General features: G+C 33.5%; 1 pseudogene; it reads left to right on the top strand.

Moving 5' to 3' along the window:
- The first annotated feature begins 2,187 nt into the window (after nucleotides 1-2,187).
- On the top strand, nucleotides 2,188-2,976 carry LOC148191203 (secreted RxLR effector protein 161 pseudogene; annotated as a pseudogene).
- Nucleotides 2,977-25,254: the final 22,278 nt, after the last annotated feature.

Genomic DNA, 25,254 nt, shown 5'->3' with positions numbered 1-25,254 from the left:
TTTAACTTTAGGATTGAAAATGGTATTTTTCATTTGTATAAACTTTCGTACTATTATGGTTCTGGTACATTATTGGATGGTTTATACCGTTTAAATCTTGATGTTAATTTTTCTGAATCCCTGTTTAATGTTGAACATGTTGTTGATAGAAATTCTAGTGCAGGAAAGGAATGTTCTGCTTTCTTATGGCATAAAAGATTGGGTCACATATCCAAAGAAAGGATGTTGAGGTTAGTAAAGAGTGAAATTTTACCTCAATTGGATTTTGATGACTGGGATGTATGTATTGATTGTATTAAGGGTAAACAAACAAAACACATATCAAAGAATCCCGCCACAAGAAGCAGTCAACTTCTTGAGTTAATACACACTGATATTTGTGGTCCTTTTGACATTAAATCCTGGAGTGGTGAAAAATATTTTATCTCCTTTATTGATGATTTCTCACGTTATTGTTATATATATCTATTACATGAAAAATCTCAATCAGTGAATGCCCTTGAGGTGTTCATAAATGAGGTGGAAAGGCAATTAGATAGAAAAGTAAAAGTGGTGAGATCTGATAGAGGTGGTGAATATTATGGTAAAACTGATGAGAGTGGACAATGTCCAGGTCCATTTGCAAAGTACCTTGAAAGTCGGGGTATATGTGCACAGTATACAATGCCCGGTACACCACAACAAAATTGTGTAGCAGAAAGGCGGAATCGTACTCTTATGGATATGGTTAGGAGTATGTTAAGTCATAGTAATATCCCTTTATCTTTGTGGATGTATTCATTAAAGACTGCTGTATATCTGGTTAACAGGGTTCCTAGCAAAGCAGTTTCTAAAACTCCTTATGAACTATGGACCGGAAGGAAACCCAGTTTAAGACATCTTCATGTTTGGGGTTGTCCAGCAGAAGTAAGGTTATACAATCCGCATGAAAAGAAACTTGATGCAAGAACCATTAGTGGTTACTTTATCGGTTATCCTGAAAAGTCAAAGGGATATAGATTTTATTGCCCTAACCATAGTACAAGAATAGTTGAGTCTGGAAATGCTCGGTTCATTGAAAATGGTCAATTTAGTGGGAGTGAGGAATCACGAATAGTGGACATTCAAGAGCATACTGATAGTGTTTCTACGTCTAATGTCTCTTCTGAAGTTGTTATCCCTCTTGTTGTATCACAGTCACACAACAAGCAGAGACAACAAATTAATGTTCCAATCCCACAAAATGAACGTATAAATGTTGAGCCAGTTGACAATGAGCAAGTCATAAATGAGCAATTGATAGAGGAACCACAAGAAGCAGCATTAAGAAGGTCTGTAAGGGAGAAGAGACCTGCTATTTCGAATGATTATGTGGTTTACTCTGTTGATCATGAATGTGACTTAAGCATTGATGAGGATCCAGTCTCTTTCAGACAAGCCATGGAAAGTAATAATTCAGAGAATTGGTTGAATGCTATGAAAGAAGAGTTGAAATCAATGGATGACAATAAAGTATGGGATCTAGTTGAATTGCCTAAGGGTTCAAAAAGAGTCGGTTGTAAATGGGTCTTTAAGACTAAACATGACTCAAAAGGCAATATTGAAAGGTATAAAGCTAGATTAGTCGCCAAAGGTTTCACTCAAAAGGAAGGCATTGACTACAAAGAGACCTTCTCTCCTGTTTCTAAGAAGGACTCTTTGAGAATTGTTTTGGCTTTGGTGGCTCATTATGATTTAGAGCTTCACCAAATGGATGTAAAGACCGCCTTTCTGAATGGTGACTTAGAAGAGGAAGTTTATATGGACCAACCAGAAGGTTTCACCATAACAGGAAAAGAAGATCTAGTGTGTAAATTAAAGAAATCAATATATGGACTAAAACAAGCTTCCCGTCAATGGTATCTAAAATTTAATGATATCATAACTTCATATGGTTTTGTAGAGAACACCGTTGACCGGTGTATATATATGAAGATCAGTGGGAGTAAGTTTGTAATATTGGTTCTATATGTTGATGACATTCTTCTTGCTACTAATGATATTGGTATGTTACATGATGTAAAGAAGTTTCTCTCTAACAACTTTGAAATGAAAGATATGAATGAGGCATCTTATGTGATAGGAATAGAAATATTCCGTGATAGATCACAAGGATTGTTAAGTTTGTCTCAAAAAGGCTATATTAATAAAGTGTTAGAGAGATTCAGAATGGAAAAATGTTCTCCTGGAATAGTTCCAATTCAGAAAGGAGACAAGTTTAGTCAAATGCAATGTCCCAAGAATGATTTGGAACGAAAGGCCATGGAGTCTATTCCTTATGCGTCAGTGGTTGGGAGTTTGATGTATGCTCAAACTTGTACTCGGCCAGATATCAGTTTTGCTGTTGGAATGTTAGGCCGATATCAAAGTAATCCCGGAATGGATCACTGGAAAGCTGCAAAGAAAGTTCTTAGGTACTTACAAGGTACCAAAGAATACATGCTCACTTATAGAAAGTCAGATCATCTCGAAGTGATTGGCTATTCGGATTCAGACTATGCTGGGTGTGTGGATTCAAGAAAATCCACATTTGGGTATGTCTATCTTTTGGCTGGAGGAGCAATTTCTTGGAAAAGTGCAAAACAATCAGTCATTGCTACTTCCACCATGGAGGCTGAATTCGTGGCATGCTTTGAGGCCACAGTTCATGCTTTGTGGTTGCGGAACTTTGTATCGAGGCTTGGTATTATTGACAGTATAGCTAGGCCGATAAGGATTTATTGTGATAATTCCGCAGCCGTCTTCTTCTCTAAAAATGATAAGTACTCAAAGGGTGCTAAACACATGGATTTGAAGTACTTGTCGGTCAAAGAAGAAGTGCAGAAACGTAGAGTGTTGATTGAGCATATTGGTACGGATTTGATGATAGCAGATCCGTTAACTAAAGGACTACCGCCCAAAACTTTTATTGGCCATGTTGAAAGTATGGGCATTATGGATAAGTCAATGTTAACATGATGTTGTTATCTATCTATATAGATATGTATAGTTATATGCTTGTACTGTCATGACACTTGTGAATTCAATTAAAGTTATGTTTCTCTTTATTCTATTGTTATCCACATTAAATTATATACATGTATTATTGATTGTGGTGACATGATAGGTCTCCTTTAGAGACATGAAAGTTATAAGATTGATTAAAGTTATGTTGAGTTGTTTTGATTATGTGATACATGGAAGGAATCTTGTCGATCATGACTTTTGCCCGCCATGATCCGATTATTTCAATTCATATAAGGATGATGACTTGATAATTCTAATGAATAGTGCGCACTTAAAGTTTATTTTAGATCTTCAAGTCATCACATGAACCAAGTGGGAGAATGTTAAATTATATTAATAATTTACATTGGTTCATGTAATTTAAAGTATAACTTTGATGTAAGGATTCTAATGTGATGATTATTAGAATATAAGGTATTAAAGTTATTGGGATTATTTTAGAATTATTAAAATTAATCCCTCTCTTCTCACTCTAAAAGGGCATTTTGGTATTTTATTAAAGTTAATTAAAATATCATAAAAGAGGAAAAAGTTTTAGTTCTGTTGACACATTAAGTTTCTGAAGAGATATAGAGAACGTAACGTTCTCAGGAAAGAAGAGAAACTGACAGAGAAAACCATCCTACAACTTCTATATCATCCAGAAGGCATTAAAGAGGAGTAAGAGGAGAGAGAACATTTGACAGGAAGAGACAGGAAGAAGTGCACAATGAATCCAGGTTAGTTCTCTTTTACTGTGTATTATGGAAATTGTGAGTATCATGAAAATTCAAGATCCTGTGTGTGTTGTTTTCATTTAATTGAAAATTAAAGATTTGCTTACAGTCTTATCTAGAATAGCCTTTCTTGGAGGGTGCTTATGGTCTTTAATAAAACAAAATAGTGTGTAAATTCAGTTTTTCTCTTAGGTATTAACCTATAAGTACATGGAATATACTTAATATTGTGTTAATTATACTATTTTTAAGTGAAAGAGTGTTATATATTATGAAGTTTTCAATACATCGATTCTTTAATTGATGTTACAATTTCGTTAATGGAATTGTCGGCGGTATGAAAATTGTGAAGAACAAAAATCCATAGCTTTCATTGTCGTGGTTGAGAAATTATTCCAAATTCACCTATTAGTTAATAGAAACCACGAAAAGACTATTCTATAAGTCTTTACGCAATTTCTTTCCATAAAAAAAATACATCTCTTAGTTTTATTATTTTTGGTCGAGATTCATTTTCACATGCTTGATTTTGTCTTACACAAAGATGAATTTGGGTTTCCTTTGAAACGTCGCCTACCTATCTTGTCATGTTATGACCCTCGCTTTCGTAGCTGGTTATGATCTCCTTCATTCTTCACATGTTGATAAAGTGCCTTATTTTTTAAGGTTATTTTACGTTAATGAGGGAGTGTGTTTTAAGATCCATATTAAGTATCTTCTCTTCCTCCTCGTTCTTTGACTTCTATCATAGTTGGAATATTAAAACAAAAAGGAAATTTTTCGAAATTGATTAGTTAAGATGGAAACCCCGTGTATGTGTGTGTGTAATCGAGTTATTTTATTTATAGGAATTGAAACATAGCTTGCTCCTTTTTTTCTAGTGAAGCACTCCACCAATCTTTAGATGAAGATAAATGGTTTATATCTTCACGTTGTTTTTGGCCAATTTTATCTGTCATATCCAACTCACATCAAAGTTGTACAGGTACAATTAGGAATGTGTTTTGATAACCATAACCATTAGACATTGATACCACATTATACTCAATTTTGTCTTAAAAAAATATTTTAGTATGATAAAAAAATAATGTTAAAAATATTTTAGTTTCAACTATTAAAAATAGTTTCCATTCTTCTTCATCCATTTTTGTTCCATTTTTTAGTTTTAAATGTGTAGGAGTAATTAATTGGAGTTAGATGTAATGTATCTAAACTATACATATATTCTTCTAAATCATTAACACAAAAAAATGTTTTTAACGTTTATTATTTTAGATTTTTGGTGTTTGTGGAAGGTCTGGTAGTCTCTGAACAAACATTAATTAACCTTTGTTGCGTGTTAATTAATGTTTGTTGCAAAAACAACATAAGTCAAATTGTGGATTTATTTTTAAAATAAAAGTGGCTAATATTTTCCTTCAATGAAACCTTGGAAAATTAATGGACAATACAAAAATACATAATAAAAAATTTTAAAACTTTTGAAGAAGTATGAGTATCTAAAATAAAAGTGTAAAGTATAGAAAAATAGGTAAAAAATACTAAGAAAATAAAAAGCATACCTTAAACTATGAATTTTTTAAAATTTCAGAACATTTCAGAAAAAAAATACCTTAAATGATGGTCAGCATGTTCATCACCCCATTTCGAACAACTTTGATTTTTGGATTGTCTTCATCTGATCCATACCAAAAGTTATGACAATTTAAAGTTTACAAACTCAAGGTAGAAACTAAAATCATAAAATCACAACTTTTAGGGCACACAACAATGCCTAGTGAGTGAAAACATCAACCTTAATGTACTATGTAATCGAAGAGGATGAAAACTTCATAAATGAGCACCACAATGGCAAGATGAATGGAAATGCGTTGAAAAACTTGCTCATACGAGTTTGGCGTCATCGCTGCACTTCCGTAGGAGGTTTAACATAAACGTGAAAGATAAAGATGAAGGTGGTTACATTGTTTCTGAAATTTTAAAAGAAAAATTGACATCAGACACCCTCAGAACAAACATCAATTTCTAATTTAATGTCAATCGTAAGGCCAACACATGTTAAATGACATCGGACCTAGGGTAGTTTAACGTGTGTGTTGGCCTTAGGGTCAATGTTAAATTTCAAATTGACATTTGTTGTGAATGGATTTGACATTAATTTGGATTTAATATTTATAAAAATGTCATTACATATTTCTAACATCAAATTTTACTACTTACGACGTGGACATGACTCTTATGTTCTTTCATTGTTCTTCATGTGCATGATTTGTCATTTATGCTTTTTTGTAGTATCTAAATATTGGAAAGTGAATTAGAACCTAGTTAAGGATTGAACAACACAGAGGTTTGGTTCTAAACATAGAATATAATCTCTTAATCATTCTAAGCATATTCTCTTAATGCAAACTCTATGTTAAAATGACCAAGGGACTATTATTTTCACCTAGAGGTTTATAACTTGTCTATAAGGAATCAAGAGTTGTGAACTCATGATGAATACTTGAGTTATGTTAGAAGTGAGTCTTTTCCTTGATCACTTCATATAACTTCAATTTAGTAGCTTTATATGCTTTTAATCTAATTTCATCTCATGCTTAATTTGAATCAATTGATGTTTACATTCATAGCTTGAATAATAAAATATACATCATTGACTAAACCAACGTAAATCTCTTGAGAAATGATAATTGGACATTTCTCTTTACTACTTGCATGACTTTGTACATCTGTCAAATAGTTAACAAATACCATGACAATTTGAGAAAAACAAAAACATTGAGATTTATTCATCATTATCACATATAATTATAATTGAAATATGAAATATAAAATTTTATTAAATAGTAAGATCAAAATGGACTAAACTTTACATGAAAGGTGTTTAAAATGAAGCTCAATAGGTTATTAAACAATCTTAAAGAAGATGAGAGTATTTAGAAAACTAGTTGCAAATATATAGATCTAGATTTTCATGTATACATTTCATTTTCTTTAACTATAAAAGTGTATTATTCAATTTTTTTTCAAAATATGTATAAAATTGAATTCTAAAATAGTTTGGTCACACATTCACATTTTGTTACGTTAAGAAAATATTACAAGTTGAAAATAATTCCAAACCAAAATTACTCATTTTTGTCAAGTTGACTCATCCCTCCTTATATTTAGTTAAGTAAATTAGTTTCTAAATTTATATTTCATAAACCACATAGGCCTCCAAATCCAAAATTTCTTTGAGTTAAAAATGTCAATGTAGTAAGAATTTTACTAAAAGTTTTCAAGATGCCAGTTTCATTCTTGAAAAGGGTTCTTGAGGTTTAGGGATGAAGAAAGGGGAATTTGACCCACTCCTTAAGAAGTAACTTTGGAATCATTAACTAAAGTAATAACATAAAGAGTTGTTGGATAAGAAATAGAGGAAAAAGTGAAGCATTACCAAAGATATGATCAGAGGTGCCTCAATCATTACTCATGAACTTTGACACTCCAATTTGAGATATGAAATTTTTTGACAAAATAGAATGGATGAAAGAAGGTGCTTGACTACGAGATTTTAACTTGAGATGTTCTTGATATTCTTCATTGGAAAACTTGGGCTACAATACTTTAGATATGGAAATATTAGCTACCTTATGAGGAAAACCATGTAGAGAGTAACAATTTTTTTGGATGTTACCAATTCTCTTACAATGTGTAAATTAAAGACGTACTTCTGCATTGCCACAATCTTCCTTTTTACAAGTAGGCATGTTAAGTATAGATATAGTCCAAAAATGCAATAGTTAAACTTAGGGTTTCAAGACAGAACCTAGGGTTTGAGGGAGAGAAACTGTGATTAATACATGAAGACACACTAAATGCTCTTAGAATGAAGAACTGAATATGTCAACTGGATGAGGAAGCTTTGATGAGTTTGATTGTCTTGTCCTGGGAAGGCTACGACTATTGAAAGGCGGTGCGTAAGCAACGCTCCAGATTTGGTAGTTTCTAGTGGAGAACAATTAGGTTTGCTGTAAGATCCTTGAAAAATATTTGTAAGTTAAATACTAGATAAAAAAAAAAAAAGTGAATAGTAAATTGTGAATAGTAAAAGGTGAATAGTAAAAAGTGAATAGTAAAAAAAAAAAAAAAAAAATTTGGAAAGGATAAGTGTTCCACGTAGCTTTGAGATCAGAATTTATCAAATTGCAAATAAAAAATTATTTTTGTAATAGTAAAATGAATAAAAAAATGAATAGTTAAAATGAATAGTAAAAATGAATAGTAAATTTTTTTTGCTATAAATAGCCAAGGGGGGGAGGCTGAAAATTTACACCAAAGAACTTAGAAAATTTTTGAGAGAAGAGAGTTGGAAGAATTTCAAAGGGGATATTCTGGAAGTTTTCAGAGGACGAGTGGATTAAGTCTGTAATAGAGGTAAGGGGAGCTAACTTTGAGTATTTCCTTTTGTATTATCTTGAGTCTTGGATATGCTATATTTTGCTTTTTCTGATCTTATATCTTGAATATGGAGTATTTTGTTTCTGTATGATCTTAAATTTTAAATGAGAGTATACTTTGTGTTGATATCCAAGTGTGATAGTTGTAAAATGTAATGTTGATTATGTTATGCCACTTGTATGTTATTAGTTGTTTATTTTTTTTGTATTTTGGAAGGATTAGAAATTGTCTAACCGGCTCTGCCAGATTCAATTTCTTGTTTCCCCAAACATTCTATTGTTTTCCTTATTTAATTTTATTGTATTTTGGAAGGATTAGAAATTGTCTAACCGGCTCTGCCAGATTCAATTTCTTGTTTCCCCAAACTTTCTATTGCTTCAGTTATTTATTTTATTGCACTTTTGGAAGGATTAGAAGTTGTCTAACCGGCTCTGCCAGATTCAACTTCTTGTTTCCCCAAACTATTTATTGCTTTACTTATTTATTTTATTGCATTTTTGGAAGGATTAGAAGTTGTCTAACCGGCTCTGCCAGATTCAACTTCTTATTTCCCCAGACATGTACTGTTCTTGTTATTTAATTATATTGTATTTTGGGATGGATTAGAAGTTGTCTAACCGGCTCTGCCAGATTCAACTTCTTGTTTCCCATGAATTTTTATATTAAGATTATTCTTATGATTGTCAAATATTGTATTCTTCTATGACCATTTATAGTAATATCTTATTATGGGTAATTGTTTATAATTATCTTGTATGAATTCTATCATGAATGAGTTTCTTGGCTGAAATTGATCTTGTTGGAAGGTCTGGAGTAAGGATTTTGTAATAACTTGTATATGAGTATTAAATAGATGTAGTGATACTATTTGAGGTTGTTGTAAGAGGAAGTAAAAATATTAAAATTAGGCATTTTAGATTTAGAGCATAAGCGAACAAGGTAGATAATTTAAATAAATAAATTGTTAATTATTGAAGGCCTCCCTTTGTTGGTAGGATAGAGGAACCTTAAAAACCTGAGTTGGCACATCCCTGATCATAGAGCAGCCCTGGCCTGGTCCAGTCAGTTGTGACTAGTCATATGTGTTGGCGTCGAAGGTGAGTTTGATGCGTTCAGACATCTGGGTCCTCTCCGGTGACCAATTGGGGTAAAGAAAGATCTCTAATAGGATGAAATTAAAATAAAATAAGTTAATTGGAGATGCATAAAGTTATCATGGTAAAAACTTCATATATATTTTATTTATCGTTACATTGAGCTCAGACTTTAATACGTAGTGGCTAAGATATGATGAAATGTTTTGGCTGATCTATGAATCTTTAATTGGTGAAAATATGTTGAGTTATACTCGTTATGGTCAAAAATGAGTTTATAATATGAAGTATGATAGCTGGCGATATGTTTAATTTATTGACACCAAAATAGGTTATTGTCAAATTATGATTAGAGAATGAACATGATTGAGTTATGTGGAGAAGAGATTATGAATTGTTGATTTGATGAAATGTTGGAGTGGATAAGAGAGTATGAAATGTTGATGTGATGAAATGTTGGAGTGGATATAAGAAATTATTGCTTATGAAATGATGTTTCCTACGGGAAGTAGTATGTTCGGTTATACCATGAGAGCTTGGTATGAACAAAGTAACACCTGAGGTTAATGAAAGCAGGCAGCAAGTGGTCTGACCATAAGGCTTTGACATAAATATGTGGTTCATAAGTTTTATAGAAGCAGGCAGAGAGCGGTCTGACCATAAGGCTTCAGAGAGTAAGACATAGTATACAGGTGAGGCTTAAGGAAGCAGGCAGAGAGCGGTCTGACCATAAGGCTTCGTGAGTAAGCATAGTATAAATTGTAAGGTTTATGAAATTGAGGAAGATGATTTTGATAATGATGAATTAATGACATCGGGGTAATGATATTTGAGTAATTGTAGAAATAAATGATTAAACTATTCTTATTACAAGTTTAATGATTGATTTGATATGGTTGGCTTACCCTTATTTGTTTATGCTATGATCATATAACTCATGTTATATGTGATTAGATAATGTTGCAGATGTGGTTGAAAAAGCTTAGAGATGAGAGAGATGCGGGGAAAACCTTTCATGGATTTTTGTAAAAAGAATAAATTTGTATTGGGAAGATTATGTTGTGTAAAATTTAAAAGTTGAAATGTCAACGGTGAAGACTATATTGTTTAAAGTTTGTAAGTTTGGTATTGTACTTTGGAGTAATTGAAATAAAGTTTGATTGTTTATATGAGATATCGAATTAATTTAGTCTCTACTATCAGTAATACCCTTTAAAATATTTGGGTGTTACATTATGGTATCAGAGCAATGGTTTTCGAAAGTATTTTGGGACTATGGGGAGTGAAATTATTATTCTTAGTAAAACTATTAATTGTTATGATGAAAACGACTATTGGAGGAAATTGATATCATATGCTAAATTGTATTGTTATCTTTTTGAAGAAATCATTTAAACTCGACAAAGATGCAGCAACAACAAGTTGATCAAGTACCTCAAAATCATTCTAGCTTGAATGACTTCTTAAGGCATGATCCAACTAAATTTAATGGGGAGGCTACTCCGGATGAGGCTGACTCTTGGCTAAGGCAGAACGAGAAGATTTTTCGGGTAATAACTTGCTCAGAAGAACAAAAATTAACTTATGCATCATTTCTTTTGGTGGGGGAGGCTGAATATTGGTGGGAAAGTATGCAACAGTTGATGACGGTTCGTGGTGAGGCTGTGAATTGGGAGAACTTTAAGATAAGGTTCTTGGAAAAATATTTTCCAAACAGTGCAAAATTTGCAAGGGAGGCGGAGTTCCTGACCTTACAACAAAGGAGGTTATCAGTACAAGAGTACGTAGTAAAATTTAATTATCTCTCGAGGTTTTATACTCAGAATATCACAGAAGAATGGAGATGTCGAAAATTCGAGGGAGGACTAAGGCATGAACTGAAGAAGGTACTTATGCCATTGGAAATACAAGAGTTTCCAGCATTGGTAGAGAAAGCCAGAATGATAGAATTATTGGAGTTTGATCCAAGTAGAGTTTTCCAGACTTGCCAAGGGAGAATCTTCAATGAAATTCAACAAAAAACCTTATGAAAAACCACAATTATCATATCGAGGAACAGTGAAGTGTTTTGAGTGTGGAGGGGCACATTTCAGACGTGACTGCCCTAAACTTATTGGGGAAAGAGTTGAAGGGAAGAGATGTTTCATCTGCAATGATCCGGGACACTTTGCTAATGTTTGTCCAAAGAAAAAGAAGGTGGGAGAACCACAACAACAAGATTCTGCTGAAGTAAAGCCCCGGGCAACAGGGAGAGTATTCGCAATGTCTGCAGAAGAGGCTACTAAGCCAGGTACATTAATCTTACACACTTGTATGTTGTTAGGAGAATGCGTATATGTTTTGTTTGACTCTGGAGCCACACACTCCTTTATATCCCTAGCATGTTTAGAAAGACTCGGATTACCGATGCTTGATCTAGGGTGTGAATTAGTAGTTTCTACACCAGCATCGGGACCAGTTACGACCAGTTCAGTCTGTGTCGGATGCCCGATCCAAATTGCAGGACGCAAGTTCAAAGTGAACTTGATCTGCTTACCCCTTCAAAATCTAGACATTATTTTGGGAATGGATTGGTTGACTGCCAATCACGTTCTTATTGACTGTGGGAAACAAAAGATAGAGTTTCTAAATTTGAACGATTTAGAACTAAGCTCAACTCGAGTCGTTGCGAAGGATATCAAAGATGGAGCTACCTGCTTTGTGGTGTTAGCTCAGGAGAAAAGAGAGAATACTGAAGAACAAATCATCGGAATACCTGTGGTAGAAGAATATGTTGATGTTTTTCCAGAAGAAGTACCAGGTTTACCACCTAGTCGAGAGATCGATTTCACAATAGATCTAATGCCTGGAGCTGGCCCAGTTTTTATGGCTCCATACAGAATGGCTCCTGCCGAACTAGTAGAGTTGAAAAAGCAAATCGAAGATCTGCTGGAGAAGAAGTTTATCCGTCCAAGTGTGTCTCCATGGGGAGCTCCTGTATTGCTGGTGAAGAAGAAGGATGGAAGTTCAAGGTTGTGCGTGGATTATCGACAGCTGAACAAGGTTACAATAAAGAACAAATATCCTTTGCCAAGAATCGATGATCTATTAGATCAGTTGAGAGGAGCAGAGGTGTTTTCAAAAATTGATCTCAGATCTGGGTACCATCAGATTCTGGTCAAGACGGAAGATGTGCAAAAGACGGCTTTCAGATCTCGCTACGGACACTTTGAGTACGTGGTAATGCCGTTTGGCGTGACGAATGCTCCAGCGATTTTTATGGACTACATGAACAGAATATTTCGGTCATGTTTAGATAAGTTTGTGGTAGTATTTATAGACGATATTCTTATCTATTCAGAGAATAAGGAAAAGCATGCAGAACACTTGAGGGTGGCGTTGGAAATTTTAAGAAAACATCAACTGTATGGGAAACTGTCAAAGTGTGAGTTCTGGATAGAGAAAGTACAATTTTTGGGTCATGTGATTTCTGCTCAAGGAATCTCAGTGGATCCAGCAAAGGTGGAAGCTGTGCTAAAGTGGGAGCGGCCGAAAACTGTAACTGAAGTACGAAGTTTTGTAGGATTAGCCGGTTATTACCGACGTTTTGTTGAAGGGTTTTCCAAGATTGTAGGTCCTCTAACTCAGTTAACTCGTAAAGATCAACCATTTCTGTGGACTGACAAGTGCGAAGCCAGTTTTGAGGATATGAAGCAACGACTAACGTCAGCACCAGTATTAATCATTCCAGACTCTAGCAAATCTTTTGAGGTGTACTGCGATGCGTCATATCAAGGATTGGGGTGCGTCCTAATGCAAGGAAGGAGACCTGTAGCTTATGCATCTAGGCAGCTAAAGGCGCATGAGAAGAACTACCCAACGCATGACATAGAACTTGCAGCAGTAGTATTTGCATTAAAGACATGGAGACACTACCTCTATGGGGCAAGTTTCCAAGTTTTTAGTGACCATAAGAGTCTAAAGTATTTGTTCGATCAAAAGGAGCTGAACATGCGACAAAGAAGATGGATGGAATATATGAAGGACTATGATTTCGAGCTTTTATATCACCCAGGAAAAGCCAATGTGGTGGCAGATGCATTGAGTAGGAGACAAGCTCAGATAACAACAATGATGGTGAAGGAATTAGAACTGTTAGAAAAGTTACGTGATATGAACTTGGGGTTGCAGTTAACCCCAGATCATATATGGTGTGGTCATTTAGTAATCACTAGTGACTTCTTAGAACAAGTGAAGGTTGAGCAGTCGATGGATCAAGAGTTGCAGCAAAAGATCAGGTTGTTGGACACCGATCAAGTTAAGGACTTCGTTCTAAGTAAAGATGGCATCCTTAGATTTAAGAACAGAGTGTGTATACCTGCAAAGAGTGAATTAAAACATTTAATTTTAGACGAAGGCCATAAAAGTCGTCTTAGCATACATCCAGGTATGACTAAGATGTATAAAGACCTGAAAGAGTCATTTTGGTGGAATGGAATGAAGAGGGATGTGGCCGAGTTTGTAGCAGCCTGCTTGGTGTGTCAGAAGGCAAAAGTGGAGCATCAAAAACCGGGAGGGATGTTACGACAGTTAGACATTCCTCAATGGAAGTGGGACAGTATCTCGATGGACTTTGTAACACATTTACCAAAATCATCAAAAGGTCACGATTCTATCTGGGTTATCGTTGATAGACTAACCAAGAGCGCTCACTTTTTGCCCATTAATCAACGTATGTCTCTAGAAAAGCTGACGGAGTTATACATCAGGGAAGTAGTGAGGTTGCATGGAATACCTACAAGCATTGTGTCAGACAGAGATCCAAGGTTTACTTCAAGGTTTTGGCAGACGCTACAGAAGGCTCTGGGAACGCAGTTGAGAGATGAGTTCGGCTTATCACCCTCAGACTGATGGTCAAACAGAAAGGACTATTCAGTCTTTGGAGGATTTGCTAAGAACTTGTGTATTAGATCATCTTGGAAGTTGGAATGAGATACTACCATTAGTAGAATTTACTTACAACAACAGTTATCATTCCAGTATTGGTATGCCACCATATGAAGCTTTATATGGAAGAAGATGTAGAACCCCGTTGTGTTGGTTTCAAGATGGGGAAGCACTAACAGTGGGACCCGAGCTATTACAGCGAACCACAGAAAAAATAAAATTAATCCAAGATCGGATGAAAGCAACTCAAAGTAGACAAAAGTCATATGCCGACAAAAGAAGAAGACCGTTAGAATTTGAAGAAGGAGATCATGTATTCTTACGAGTAACACCAACTACAGGAGTCGGGAGAGCTATCAAGATGAGGAAACTGACACCAAAATTTCTCGGACCGTATCAGATTCTCAAAAAGATTGGGCCAGTGGCTTATGAGGTAGCATTACCACCTGGATTGGAAAATTTGCATAACGTTTTTCATGTATCCCAACTAAGGAAGTATATTCCAGATCCAAAGCATGTGTTAGAAGTTGATGAAATTCAGGTCAAGGAAAATTTAACAATGGAAGTTGGACCAGTGCGTATACTAGATGTTCAAATGAAAAAGCTAAGAGGGAAAGATATTCGCACAGTAAAAGTACTTTGGAATGAAGACACACAGGAAATGACTTGGGAATTGGAAGAATTTATGATAAAGGAATATCCATATCTCTTTTGTAAGTAATCTTTTGTTAGATAGTCTTTGTTTAAATAAATAATTTTCGAGGGCGAAAATAATTGTTGTTGGGGAGATTGTAAGATCCTTGAAAAATATTTGTAAGTTAAATACTAGATAAAAAAAAAAAAAAGTGAATAGTAAATTGTGAATAGTAAAAGGTGAATAGTAAAAAGTGAATAGTAAAAAAAAAAAAAAAAAATTTTGGAAAGGATAAGTGTTCCACGTAGCTTTGAGATCAGAATTTATCAAATTGCAAATAAAAAATTATTTTTGTAATAGTAAAATGAATAAAAAAATGAATAGTTAAAATGAATAGTAAAAATGAATAGTAAATTTTTTTTGCTATAAATAGCCAAGGGGGGGAGGCTGAAAATTTACACCAAAGAACTTAGAAAATTTTTGAGAGAAGAGAGTTGGAAGAATTTCAAAGGGGATATTCTGGAAGTTTTCAGAGGACGAGTGGATTAAGTCTGTAATAGAGGTAAGGGGAGCTAACTTTGAGTATTTCCTTTTGTATTATCTTGAGTCTTGGATATGCTATATTTTGCTTTTTCTGATCTTATATCTTGAATATGGAGTATTTTGTTTCTGTATGATCTTAAATTTTAAATGAGAGTATACTTTGTGTTGATATCCAAGTGTGATAGTTGTAAAATGTAATGTTGATTATGTTATGCCACTTGTATGTTATTAGTTGTTTATTTTTTTTGTATTTTGGAAGGATTAGAAATTGTCTAACCGGCTCTGCCAGATTCAATTTCTTGTTTCCCCAAACATTCTATTGTTTTCCTTATTTAATTTTATTGTATTTTGGAAGGATTAGAAATTGTCTAACCGGCTCTGCCAGATTCAATTTCTTGTTTCCCCAAACTTTCTATTGCTTCAGTTATTTATTTTATTGCACTTTTGGAAGGATTAGAAGTTGTCTAACCGGCTCTGCCAGATTCAACTTCTTGTTTCCCCAAACTATTTATTGCTTTACTTATTTATTTTATTGCATTTTTGGAAGGATTAGAAGTTGTCTAACCGGCTCTGCCAGATTCAACTTCTTATTTCCCCAGACATGTACTGTTCTTGTTATTTAATTATATTGTATTTTGGGATGGATTAGAAGTTGTCTAACCGGCTCTGCCAGATTCAACTTCTTGTTTCCCATGAATTTTTATATTAAGATTATTCTTATGATTGTCAAATATTGTATTCTTCTATGACCATTTATAGTAATATCTTATTATGGGTAATTGTTTATAATTATCTTGTATGAATTCTATCATGAATGAGTTTCTTGGCTGAAATTGATCTTGTTGGAAGGTCTGGAGTAAGGATTTTGTAATAACTTGTATATGAGTATTAAATAGATGTAGTGATACTATTTGAGGTTGTTGTAAGAGGAAGTAAAAATATTAAAATTAGGCATTTTAGATTTAGAGCATAAGCGAACAAGGTAGATAATTTAAATAAATAAATTGTTAATTATTGAAGGCCTCCCTTTGTTGGTAGGATAGAGGAACCTTAAAAACCTGAGTTGGCACATCCCTGATCATAGAGCAGCCCTGGCCTGGTCCAGTCAGTTGTGACTAGTCATATGTGTTGGCGTCGAAGGTGAGTTTGATGCGTTCAGACATCTGGGTCCTCTCCGGTGACCAATTGGGGTAAAGAAAGATCTCTAATAGGATGAAATTAAAATAAAATAAGTTAATTGGAGATGCATAAAGTTATCATGGTAAAAACTTCATATATATTTTATTTATCGTTACATTGAGCTCAGACTTTAATACGTAGTGGCTAAGATATGATGAAATGTTTTGGCTGATCTATGAATCTTTAATTGGTGAAAATATGTTGAGTTATACTCGTTATGGTCAAAAATGAGTTTATAATATGAAGTATGATAGCTGGCGATATGTTTAATTTATTGACACCAAAATAGGTTATTGTCAAATTATGATTAGAGAATGAACATGATTGAGTTATGTGGAGAAGAGATTATGAATTGTTGATTTGATGAAATGTTGGAGTGGATAAGAGAGTATGAAATGTTGATGTGATGAAATGTTAGAGTGGATATAAGAAATTATTGCTTATGAAATGATGTTTCCTACGGGAAGTAGTATGTTCGGTTATACCATGAGAGCTCGGTATGAACAAAGTAACACCTGAGGTTAATGAAAGCAGGCAGCAAGTGGTCTGACCATAAGGCTTTGACATAAATATGTGGTTCATAAGTTTTATAGAAGCAGGCAGAGAGCGGTCTGACCATAAGGCTTCAGAGAGTAAGACATAGTATACAGGTGAGGCATAAGGAAGCAGGCAGAGAGCGGTCTGACCATAAGGCTTCGTGAGTAAGCATAGTATAAATTGTAAGGTTTATGAAATTGAGGAAGATGATTTTGATAATGATGAATTAATGACATCGGGGTAATGATATTTGAGTAATTGTAGAAATAAATGATTAAACTATTCTTATTACAAGTTTAATGATTGATTTGATATGGTTGGCTTACCCTTATTTGTTTATGCTATGATCATATAACTCATGTTATATGTGATTAGATAATGTTGCAGATGTGGTTGAAAAAGCTTAGAGATGAGAGAGATGCGGGGAAAACCTTTCATGGATTTTTGTAAAAAGAATAAATTTGTATTGGGAAGATTATGTTGTGAAAAATTTAAAAGTTGAAATGTCAACGGTGAAGACTATATTGTTTAAAGTTTGTAAGTTTGGTATTGTACTTTGGAGTAATTGAAATAAAGTTTGATTGTTTATATGAGATATCGAATTAATTTAGTCTCTACTATCAGTAATACCCTTTAAATTATTTGGGTGTTACATTTGCTAGCGACAGACCACGACAAACAAGAATAATCAATGATAAGCAGTGACAAACAACATTGGACAATGGTAGACATTTGGACAACTACAAACAATGACGACCACTGCCGTACAACAAGATAATTCTTTTATTGAACAAACGTTACAAGGCATAAAAACAAAACAAGATCGACCCGCTCTGATACCAATTTTAGATTAGTAACAAAGAAAATATAAAATTGGAGTACTTGCAAGATCCATCTTATAATCTTATATTTATAATGATAGAAAAATGATATAGGCTTAATACCAATTTTGGTCCCAGTTTTTGTCAGCTTTATTCGAAATGGTCCTAATTTTTTTTTCAGTTCAATGTTTTCCTAAAGAATGTAATTTATGTTCAATTTAGTCCTTTTTGCAGACGGCGTTTAAATCGTTAACGATACATTGTCCAGTTGTGCAATAAGTGAATGTCATGTCATTTAACTACTGACCTGCCTTGCCACGTGGTAGCCCCTTCCCCACCCAAAAAATTAGGGTTTTTGAATGCAAGGAGGAAAGGCTCCTTACGCCTGCGCTGCTAGAGGAAAACTGAAGCTTGCGATGGTCCAATTGACCATAGTGGGTGTGTCGGAGTTTCGTAGAAACGAGAGCGAACTCCTTTCCCACAACGAGGTGAGGGTTGTAGGGGCGATGCCTCCGCGAAGGTTCAATCTCTGATGTTTTCAAGCGGTTTCACGGTAATAGGACTCGCGATTGAGGGTTTCGATTTATGGGTTTTTGTTATGTTATCTGGTTTTTGTAAATTAAAATATATGATTTTCGTTTCGAAATTGATTTGGGGAATTCTTGGCTCTTCTCTATTTTGTGAGTGGTTAGGGATTTTGTTCTTCTCTACAGGTTTGGGTTTTGGGTTTTGCGAAGTGGGGGATGAGGGTTCAAATTGGGAATGTTAGGGTTTCTGAACTTGGAATGAGGATTCTTCTCTATTTTTTCATGAATTTGTTTTTACGTTTTGGGTTCATTTGATTCGCGATAATGGGTTCCGTGGTGGTTGTTGTTGGATGCACGGGTGGCGCCAATGAAGATGCTGGTAGGTGGCCATGGGTGGTGTTTTTGGGTGGTTGTTGGATGGAGAAGATGATGGAGGTGCGAAGATGGTGGTTGGTCGTGACCGTGGCGACGACGGTTAGGGTTAGGTGGTGGCTAGGGTTTCTGTGTAGGGGAAATTAGGGCTTCTGAAGGTAGGATATGATGATGACATGTCAAGGATGATGTGTCATTTATTACACAGCTAGATAGTGGGCCGTTAACGATTTAAACGTCGTTTGCAAAAAGGAATAAATTGAACATAAATTATATTCTTTAGGACAACATTGAACAGAAGAAAAAATCATGACCATTTCGAATAAAACTGACAAAAATTGGGATCAAAATTGGTATTAAGCCATTGATATAATAAAAAAAATCAAAAGATTATTCTAAACTCCTTTGTACAACTCATAGAGTGTACTAGGTTCCTAGGTTAGGTAAATGATTCCAAATTCACTATTTATTACTTATTTGAACAAATATACTATAATGCTAAAATAGAATATTAAAATAAATCCAACTTTACCAAATACTTATTTAAGTATATTAACAACAAGCTTGATGTATTTGTTGTTAAAATATGTAATGATGAATGAAATGAATTGATTGACAAGAATAAATAATTTTATAATTGTAGGTATTTGTTTAGGTTGTTTGGAGAACTTTTTAGGCTATAATATTAATTATTAAATAATATTATTTTAAAACCTAATGATTTTTTACAATATTTTAGATTTGGTATTTTACTTTTCAATTTCTTCCTTTCTTTAAAAATACAAAAGTTAACACTACTTAGTGCAAAAATGATCTTTAATGTCACGTGTATAATGTTTGATCACCAAAACTCCAACGTAAAAAATGATCGGTGACATTTTTGTAAATAAAACGTCATTAAAAAAGTCGGTTCCCCAGAGTTAGACGTCAAATCCTCCTTTAGACGTTGGCCCCCTTAGATCAGACGTCAAAAAAGTCCGAAAATATATCATTTTAAGCGGTAATATTTATTTTTTTACGACATAGATGTCAGCCCCCCCCCCCCCGAAATTAGACATCAAATCCTTCTTTAGACGTCGGCCCCCCAAATCACACCTCAAATCTTTCTTTGGAAGTCCCCCCTAGATCAGACGTTAAAAAGGTCTGAAAATATCTCATTTTAAGCGCCAATATTAATTTTTTGTACGGCATAGACGTCGGGCCCCCAAATTAGACGTCAAATCCTTCTTTAGACTTTGGCCCCCCAGATCAGACATTAAAAAGGTATGACAATATTTCATTTTAAGTGACAATATTAATTTTTTGTACGACATAGACGTTGGTGCCCCCTAGATCAGACGTCAAATCCTCTGACAGAAGCTGCAAAATCATAATTGAAAGGTCACTTTTGGAAACATTAGACGCCAGATCCCCTTCCTTAGAGGTCAATAAGCTGCAAAGATATCCCAAAAGTATAGAAAAAATGGATTTTTTTAGCAATTAGATGTCGGATCTAGAGGGGGGCCGACGTCAAATGCCCTTTTAAACCCCAAAAACTTAGAATGTGGGCCTCACTTTCTTTTGCGTTTTTGCTTCGTTCGCGTTCGCTAGTTACACGTTGTGTCTCTTGTTGTGTTCATCTTCTTCCTCTAGTTTCTCTCGTTTTCCATTAACGTTCAGGTAAGTTTTCTTCCACTTTGCACCGTTTAAAATCATTTTACACCAATTATATTACGTTTGGAACCATTATCTTTCATTTGCATCGATTAAAATTCGTTTTCATTTCCTTTGTGCAATTCTTGGGCGCATTTTAGAACAACTGCGGTGGCGATTTTCGAATCGTTATTGTGCATGTTTTTCTCCTCACCCTCACAACAACACCTGTCTACTCCCACAGCTTCACCGCGACAAAATGTTTTTTAAAAAAAGTTCATAAATTGACTTATGTTGTTATTACAACCGACGTCAATTAATGCCTGTTACAAATGCAACAGACGTGAATTGACGTCTGTTCAAACACAACAGGCGTCAATTTAACTTCTACTATGACGTCAAACATTTAACTGACGTGAAAAGTCTAAAATAACAAACGTTAAAAGCTATTTTTTTGTTAGTGTAACTTTTTTATTGACCATAATACATCTCAAATGGTTTGTCAAGTGATGCATCTAATGTTAAAATAACATTTCCTAATTATTATTAATCTTTATATATTCCAAAGATTAACATTTTCCCCTTCAAAAACATAATTAGGGTGTATTCTTTTGTGAGAAAGAATATGAGAGAGTAATTAAATGAATTTAAAGGTAAAGTTTTTGTTATTCTTTTAAAAGATCTAGGATTGAAAGTGAAGAAATTTAAAGTTTTTGAAAGAATTAATGGATGTGAGAGAATAAAAGAAATATTTTAATAGAATAAAATATAATAATACTATTTTGCCACTATAATTAAAATTAGTATTATATATATATAATTAGAGACATTTTTTTGAAACATATTGACACTCGTAAATATCTTCCCTTAAGCGAGTTTGCATATTTCCATGATCTTGCAAATCCGCGTTTTTTCTCACTTCTAATTACTTGAATAAGAACACAAAATTTACTCACATATCCATGATGATTGCTAATAACTGGAAATCGGTATAAGGAACATCGTGTTAAGAAAAAACTTACTTATAACATGTTACAAAAACATAAAGAGATACAAGGTTCACGATGTTAAGTGTTTGAATGTAAGTAAAAAAATATTATCTAGAAGAATTAATTATTTTAAATTCCCAAACAAAAATGATTTTAGGAAAACAAAGTCATACGTGAAATTCACAAAAATTGGGTTGTATTATGAATATACTTCGTTAGATTCTCAAAATTGTTTTACATAAATTTTTTATTAATGGTCAAAAAGAGATTTACTATACAAACTTTAATTTCGTTAAATATATTTTATTAATGATTGAAATAATTAAATAGATATTGTAACATCCAAAAAATATAATAATGTACTATATAAAATAGTCATCACAAATCCAATATTAACGAAAATAGTTAACAAATATAGGAAAATAAGGTAAGATTTACAACTATCACAAAATAACTATAAAAGTCCACTTTATTTACAAACTGGTGATAACAAAACTATACTCAAGATAACCATCCAAGGATGCTACACGTGAGTTGCTCCTCCATCTAATGATTGCTCAATAGAGACTTTATCACCCTCTACTCATACCTATCGGATGATCATTGCCAAGAAGAGAAACAAAGAACATACAACAAGATCACAAACAAAAGGGTAAGCTAGATATTAAAACAATTCATACAATATTCTAATATATCAAACACTCCATAAGTACATCACATATAATAAACAACTCAAAGAAACATCCTAAATATGCCAAGACTTAGACTGGACTGTCCGGACTTAGAATGATTGTCAAGATATGGTAGGTTGTGCACTTGTGGTGGCCTCTACTGTTTTGCAAAGCCATTACCAATGGGTTTCACCCTACCATACTCACAAGGTTAGTATGTTCCATGCCTTGGATCATACTGGAAGCACCCAACACTAAGACCTCCTACTACTCTTACCATATGTGTCAGTCTGCTTTACTTGAGAATGAAAAACCATTAGAGTTTAAGGATAACACCCAAGACTGAGCTCCCTGCATTCATTCTAAAGATACTTGAACCACACCAAGAAGTTCCACCTTGGAACTAACTTTCATAACTTTGAAACCATACTTATATCCATATACTTTCACATTGAATTCCAACCAATAATATTACTGACCCTATCATACCATAGAAACTTTTGCACTATTCCAAATATAAAAACATATCTCAACGTTATCAGAAAACAAAGATAGAAAGAATAAAAACAGGTTCTAGACTAGTCGTTCAATGCACCAAGCTCGTTGAGCACCATAGAAACAGTGAAACGAGCTCCCTCGCCTCTTGCTCAGCGACTAGTCTCGTTGTGCGAACACGGAGACAATGAGCTAAGCTCTCTCACCTCTCGCTTAGCGACTAGTCTCGCTGTGCGAATATAGAGATAATGACCTAAGCTCCTTCATCACTCGCTCAACGACTAGTCTCGTTGTGCGAACACAGAGACAATGAGCTAAGCTCCCTCATATCTCGCTCAACGACTAGTTTCGTTGTGCGAACACAGAGACAGTGAGTTAAGCTCCCTCATCTCTCGCTCAACGACTAGTCTCGTTGTGCGAACACAGAGACAGTGAGCTAAGATCCCTCACCTCTCGCTTAGTGACTAGTCTCGCTCAACGAAACTGTATAATTCTATAACACTAAAACTGTAGAATTTGCATCCCTAACCACTCATAGCCTATTTTGTATATCTTTTCCAACTTCTAACAGTCCTAGATCGTACTCTAGACCCAAAAGTACCTAAAAAAATGTATCTACACTGCCTTAAACACATTTTAAACTCATTAACCACCATATTTTAATCCAAAATCTATCAAAACCTCACTTTAGAGACTCAAATTGAATTCCACCAGCTATGACTTATTTTCAAACAAGTTAAGGACTCCAACAAGTCCCAAATGACTTACTAACACTCCCCAAAATGACCATTTAAGCAGAAAACCCATAATTTAGATTCTCACTAGTCCAAACCCTCTTAAATTAGTTATAAACCATGCTAAACTCTGCCTACCCATCACCAAACACTCTTACTTTAGATTTCCTCCATTTTAATACTTAAACAAGTCATGAAACATCCCAGACCCTAATTGTCTCAAATAAGTTTACTATCTCTCTCTCACCGTTTCATTACCTAAGACCTCCTTTTTCCTTCAAAACACTTCTAAACTTCAATTATAAACTTCACTTTCAATATAGCTCAGATTTTAAATCCCCAATATACCCAACAAGTCTCAATCTATCTCAGGATAGTACCTTAGCAATAGTTCACTCTCAAAAGCCTCTATTTCTCAAATTCACTCATGCAAGCCCCTCTTCGTAGACTTAAAAACTCAAATATGTAACCATTTCTCATCACAACCACATTGAATTTAGTACCTAATAACAACACAACTTCATCAACCACATTCACAATAGTATAACAAATCAAAATCACACAATTACAACTACACTCAACATCATACCATCCAAATTAACAATTAAGCACACTTATAAAACACCCAATCATAGAAAATTCTTCAAAATCAACAACAATTCATAGAAATACCAGATTAGTAATATAACCATAACTAAAGTAAGAATTCTAGCTTTCCTTACCTTAGAAAACCCTTACAGCTCCAAAATCCCCAACCATTGTGTGCACCGCAAAAAACTTATAGAAAAACCTACATATCATCGATTGGTGATTAGAGACAAATCTTAGAACCTCAATTGAACCAAGAATCAAAGAAGAGAAGTTCTTGACACATACAAAACAAATTCTCTTTGCATTATCATGAACCGACAAAATACCAAAGAAAATAGTACAAACTTACTTGCTTTAAACAACGAATTGATCGGGTAGATAGGTAGACCTTGACGCTGTGATCGTCTAGGCATCTCCTAATCGTCAAATAGATGATAGAGGAGTTAGAAAACTTAGATAAATGTGAGAGGAAGCAACGAGAATGAGTTCTAGAGAAAAATAGAGTGTGTTTTAAGTAATGAGACGAATTTAGAAAATTTTATTTATATTATGAAATTATCTTATAATAAAGTACTCAATCTCATTATTTTATTACATCTGCCCACTCTTCTAGGTTCTTATATATAGTAATGGATAAACATATATAATTATATATATGGATAAACATATATAATTATATATAAAGAGATACATCATTTTGGTGTTTTATTTAGTTTTTTCAATTTAATCTTCTTAATAATTATTTTTAAAATTTATAATAGAAAATTATTTTTAAGTTTTATTATTTTAATAATTTTTTTAATTCAAATAATTATTCGTTATAAATAAAAGAATTATTTATTCTTTTATCATTTTATTAACTATTTTTTAAAATTTAAATAATTACTCATAATAAAGAAATTATTTACATAATATCATTTATAATATTTTTTATTTTAATACAGGAATTTATATTATCTATAATTTTATATCTCTAAATATATATTTTTTATTTTTTTTCAATTTTACCATTTTAATTATTATTTTTAAAATTTAGATAATTTATAAATATTTAAAATTTGTGTATACATAACGTATGTGTCTACGCTAGTATTTATTAAAATAAATTTAACATTTATAATCAATATTAATAGAATTAAGAAAGTTAATCCAATTTAATAATAACGTTACATTATTTTACATAATTCATGTATGCGAATTATAAATATAAGTTGTTATGACATTTGTTTCATTTACTTCATAAAACATGAAAATTCTGAAAACAATTTCTAATGTAACGTTTATCTCTATAATAAATAAATAATTAGAATAGTATTTGACATAGAC

Source organism: Vigna umbellata, chromosome 11, assembly GCF_029865625.1.
Source record: "Vigna umbellata cultivar VRB3 chromosome 11, Vumbellata_1.0, whole genome shotgun sequence".
Lineage (NCBI taxonomy): Eukaryota > Viridiplantae > Streptophyta > Magnoliopsida > Fabales > Fabaceae > Vigna > Vigna umbellata.
The sequence above is the reverse complement of the archived record's forward strand: the minus strand, read 5'-3'. Positions and strand labels throughout refer to the sequence as shown.